Consider the following 5,563-nt stretch of genomic DNA (forward strand, 5'->3'; position numbering starts at 1 on the left):
AACCTCTCTGCACCACGGCCGGGGGCTCCCGGGGGCCCCAGGGGTGGCTCCTGCCTTGGGGGTGCTCAGGGACACAGCAAGACCCTGAGGGACACCAAGGGGTGACTGGCAGAGCCTTTAATGGGGCACCCACCACGGCCTGGGCCACGCTGGGAGCTCAGCTCAGGTCATGGCTGATTTATTTTCCCAAAAGATCCATTTCTTGGTGATCCAGCCCCCAGGGATAAGCAGAATCTGAGGTTGCCGCTGGCCTGGAGAGCCCAGGCGAGCTGGCACAATGGCATGTGGAGGCAATGCACAGCCCCAAGTCACCCTTAACCTCCAGTTTTGGGGTCCCCTGATGTTGAGGATGGGGGTGTGGGGTGCATGCACCCCTGGGACACCCACGTCCCTGGAGAAAAGGCATCTGACAGGGGTTTGGTTGCCCACGTAGGAGCAGATCGAAGAGGAGAGGTGCCATGGCGGCAGGCAGGAGCAGAAACCTCGCTGCCCGCCTCCACCGAGGACCTGTCGAGCTGCTTTCGCAAGAAGCCAAAGCCAGGGGACGTGGGCGGAGAGGAGCCAACACTCGGCTGGATTTGACCAGGGGACGGCTCACACGGAGAGCTGAGCAAGGAGGGTAAAATTAGGCTGCAGGGTCAGAAATAGCCTCATTGCGAAACTGCCGGAGCTGCACTGGAGCTGCCGCGTGGGTCCTGGACAGGGCAAGGTGGCAGCAGCACCTGGATGTCCCCTTTGCTGGGGAGCCCTGTCCCCATGGTCCCCAAGCTGCTGTCCTTGGGATGGATGAGACCCTCCAGGAGGGTCAGACCAAAGGACAGGGCTGTGCCGAGAGGGACCACACACCCAAACACCCCACCCAGGGCTCAGTGAGACACTGTTGGGTGGCCTCAGTAGAGAGGGGACGGTGGCACCCACCACGTGGGCCACCCCTTCCAGGGACCATGTGTGGGACCTGGAAAACCCAGGACCAAGCATCACTGGTGGGACAGGACCTCGCTTGGGCTCCCTACCACAAGGATGCAGGAGTGGCTGGGGGGAAGCCGGGGATGTCCCCATGGAGGTGGCTTGGCCACCAAGCCCCGTGGTCCCTTCGTCACAAGCAGAGCTGGGCTGGGTCACAGGATGTGGCATGGCTGGGGCACAAACTGGGTGGTGGCTGCATCCCACCATGGGCCCGGGAGGGCACGTGGTGCGGGGAGGGGAGGAAGTGGCTCCGCTGTGGTCCCCGGCATCAGCGGCAGAGCACAGAAACCGGTTCTTGTTTCCTGCCGGGGAGGGGGGACCAGGGAAGTGTGGGGCAGGGCGGGAGGTGTGGGTCCGGGTGGGAGATGTGGGGAAGGGCAGCAGCCAAGCACCCCCGGGGTGGCAGAGGAAGGACTTGGTCTTCCTCTTCCTTGGGGGACAAAGATGGAGGGGCCACGGGGACTTGTCCCCAGTAGCCACATCCCACCTCACGTCATCCAGCACCCTCCGGCCAGCGCTTAGCACCCTCATCCCACCCCGGCGTGGGGCTTCCCCATCCTGCCCCCCCAGCCTGCCAGCAGCGTCACAGCCCAGTGTGGTTCTGAACGGATGTCACCAAATGTCCTCCACCAACCCTCCTGGGACACAAGGTGCCACAGAGCCCACAGTGCCATCCCACCCCTGCCTGGTGCCAGGATGCGGCCGGCTGGGACCCCCCCATCTCAGGGAGGGTTTGCTGCGGGGTTGAGCTGGGCTTAATCCAAAACCTAAAACTAAGACTGGGGGGAGGCAAAGCAGCACCTACGTCATTTTCCGGTACGAGAAGGCCTTTTAATATCACAACACCCACAGCGCCGGTGCTGCCGATGGCAGGGGGGACGGAGCTATTTTGGGTGTCAGACACCTTCTTTTTGTTCTGCACGCGAGCAGGCAGAGCCGAGCAGAGCTGGGCTCTGCAACCAAACCCCAGCGCAAAACATTCAAAGCATGCTTTACGGAAGTGTTTGCTCTGCAAAACACCAACGGGCTCGAGTGAAAACCAGACTGAACCCAGGGAGCATCGTTTCTGGGGCACGTGGGGGATGCGCACCCACGGAGCAGGGGTGTAAAGCCTCAAGTGGCACATAGCATGGGAGAACATCCCGGTCCAGACATCGGGTACCAACCCTGCCTGTGGTGGGGAAGGGGCCAGAGCAGCCCCGAGATGGTGGCGTAGGGGTTTCCACTGACTGGTTGGCCATGGGAAGGGCTAACGTCACCAGGTGCCCGGCTGGTGGCTGATGGACCACACCACTCACCCGGGATGCTCCATCTCTCCTGGGCAAGAAGCACGGTGCTCCCACCCAAGGAGGTTTGGGGGATGCCCGGCCCTGCAGCGGCAGCCTGTGGTGTCCCCTCCAGCAACCCCAGTTGCCACTGGACCCATCCTCCTGCCTCTTCCTGAGGCTCAGCACCAGGCCACCAGCAGGATCAGGCCCACCCAGGGCTCTCCCAACCCCCTGTGTGCAGCAACCCAGGCTGGGCGACACTCCCAGGACCAGCTCATCCTGCCAGGGAGTCTCCCTGGATGTGGCCAGGTCTCAAAGCCACCACATGCCAGCAGGGACAAGCCAGTGGAGGAGCAGACGGGTCCCCACCGATGGCTGGATCCTACTGGGTGGCAAGGAGCGGGCTAAGGGATGGGTGGCCTCTACCACCTCCTGCTCCCAGCTCTATTTTAAGAACAAGCAGAAGCTGCTCTCGGCACGGGCTGGGGAGCCGAGCCCGATCCAGCCGCTGCGCCCGCATCCCCACTGGGATCCTGCCTGCACACCCTGTGCCGTGCACAGGGGGATCCCTGTGCCGGGGTGTCCTCCTAAGCAGCCAGGGCCAGATCCGGGCATATGGGGGTGCTGATCCAGTCACACAGGAGGCCAGATCCAGCCCCATGAGCAGGATCCCTGGACTGGGATGCCCTCCTGATTCAGCCAGGGATGGATCCAGCCATGCAGCGGGGGGCTGATCCAGCCATGCGGGGGGATCCCTGCACTGGGACACCCTCCTCATTCCACCAGGGCCTGATCCGGCTACATATGGCAGCTCTCAGCTCACAGGCCACTTCCTTTCCTATCCAGGGCACACATCCCCCGTGGGGACACCCCACCACGGTTCCCAGCTGGACCTGGCTGCTGTGCCGGGACCGGGCTGGGGATGGATCCAACAGAAACCCAAGCACTGTTTTTCTTCCCTGGATGAGCTGAGGCCAACACCGCAGCCAGGGCTCGCTAGTGACTGGGTCCCATCACTGGGGCCAACAGCCCATCTGCAAACATCTGCAAACATCTGCAGCGGTGACGTTTGCCGCGCTCTCCCCCAGGTCCCAGGAGAAGTGGCAGCAAAGCCCTCGCCAGCAAAACCTCCTGGACGGAGCAGCCCTCGTCCTTGTCAGCCGCTGTCCCCATCAGCCACTGTCCCCAAGGCTCCAGCCAAGCCCTCCCAGCTATTTTCGGCTCCACCACACCCTCGCCTCACAATTTCATTTATATATTCCTGATTGCTACCTCTTGATGTGCAAAAGGGGGGAGGGCGGAAATCCCGACTCCTCCGAGCAGAAGTATCCAAACATCCCTATCCTGGCAGCAAAGGTGCTCCCCTTCCTCCACTCCATCCCAAAAAGCCACCTCGTCACATCCCAAACCACTTGGCATGGGGACAACCCTTCCATCTCTCTGCCAAAGCAGCATCTGCCACAGTGCCCTAGCTGGGAAGAAGCCAACTTTTGGGGAATAAAACTAAATTCCCCATTTCTCAGCACATGGTGGGTTTATCCACCCTCTTCCCGCTGGCTGCCCCACACTCCGCCGTTGGCTTTTCTGACAGGTTTTGCCCCACCAGCTCTCCCAGTTTGGGATGTCCAGAACAAAACTGGTATTGGCACCGACGAGGTGCTCTCACAGCATCACCGTAGCTGTGGCAACAGCTCACACCCCACCACCAGGCTCCCAACCCATCACCTCCCTCTCCCTCACTGATCTCACAAGCTCAGGAGGTGGAAAAATTGAGTCCCAAGTCAAGGAACGTGGTTGGGGTGGGTGAGGGCAGAGCGACCCCCCCATCCCCATCCCCCCGGGGGGTCTCGCTGCCTCCTACCCGGCCATGACAAGGGGGAAGGGAACCTGCAAAAGGAGGAAGTGAGATTGGGACAGCCAATTTCACAAGATGCCTGGTTCCCGTCTGGCCAAAACCCAGCCCCCTGGGTCCCTCCGGCTCCCGGGAAAGGGCTTTCCCTTGGGATGGAGAAGGTCCAGGTGGAGGCAAGGGCCTGGAGCAGCGCTTTCCCCTTTTCCCGATCGTTTTTTGGCTTCGGATTTCCAACCTGCTGCCCCCCAGCCAGGCGGAAAGCGATGTTTCCTGAGGCCTCGCAGCAGCGGAAGCACCCCAAGGTCCCCAGCCACCCGTCCCCTCCTGCCACCGCTGCTGAGGCACCCGGGAGCCATCACAGCAGCCACCACCCAGCTCAGCCACCCGCTGCCCTCCGCACCCCCGGCGACAGGCATCCCACAGCAAAGCCCCCTCCTTGGGGATTTTGGGGGGGGTCCCATGCAGATCCCCACCTTGCAAAGCCCTTCGCCATCATCCCCCCACGGCCATGCCGAGCTGGAGCTGATGCTGCCGGCGGTGGCAAAGCAGCAGCAGCTCCGGCTGCGATGCCCATCCCCAAATAATCCTCCTACAAATGCCACGAGACAAAAAAGCTTCCAAATAATTTGTGCTTGGGGCTGGGACAGTGGATCCCACCGAGCAGAACCTGGCATGCCGGAATTGGCGGGAGTTTTTGCCCATGGCCGCTCCCGTCACGGGGTCTGCAAACAGGCTCCATCTCCCACCGGGGGAATGAGGGATTAAAGCAGCAATTTTTTTCCCCCACTCTCAGCCTGACCCTCCACCACGGAGCAGTTTTGGGGATGGCACGGAGATGGGATGGAGTGTGGCCCGGCTCTGGTGACGGGACCACGACCGGCACGGCGCGAAGGTCACGGCCAGCCGGCCCCGCTCAAGGAGGGAGGGGAGTGAGTGGGAGCTGAGCTCCTGCAGCTCCGAATGTTTCAAGGAGCTGCCATCCCATGGGAACGCGGCTTCGGCATCGCCCGCTGCTCACACCACGGCTGGACCGGGAGCGATGCCGGTGGTTTTCCCCGGGGGAGAACGGCATTGAGGAGGAGGAGGAGGTGAGCCAAGCGCTTTGACATCTGCAGCACCGGCTGCCTGCAGCGTGCTGCCGGCCCCGGGCCCTGCCGCCACCGCTCCCCGCCATGGCAGAGCGTCCCCGGGAGCTGGAGAACCGGGGTCACCCCAACAGTTTGGGGCTGGATCCCCCCGCCATGAGAGCACTGGGGAGGCAGCACCGGGTAGGCAGCATCCCCGGGGCAGGGTCGAGCATCCCCATGAGCAACGGGGTGGGAGGGGAAAAATTCTTAATAATAGCAATAATAATTAAATAATGCTAAATATCAGCTGTTCCGCAGTAACAGGCTCAGGACACGCAGTAGCCGCGGGGGTAGCAGAGGTGCAAGAACGACGCTAAGGATGAGCCCGGGCCATCCCGGGGCTGCCCCCC

General features: G+C 62.3%; 1 protein-coding gene across 1 annotated transcript in view; it reads right to left on the bottom strand.

The window, feature by feature from the left end:
* The window catches only part of FMNL1 (formin like 1), a 26,784-nt gene that overhangs the window by 14,260 nt on the left and 6,961 nt on the right, over nt 1–5,563 (bottom strand). The gene's annotated exons all lie outside the window — the stretch shown is intronic.

The sequence above is a fragment of the Egretta garzetta genome, unplaced genomic scaffold (assembly GCF_000687185.1).
Source record: "Egretta garzetta isolate BGI_Z169 unplaced genomic scaffold, ASM68718v1 scaffold551, whole genome shotgun sequence".
Classification (NCBI taxonomy): domain Eukaryota; kingdom Metazoa; phylum Chordata; class Aves; order Pelecaniformes; family Ardeidae; genus Egretta; species Egretta garzetta.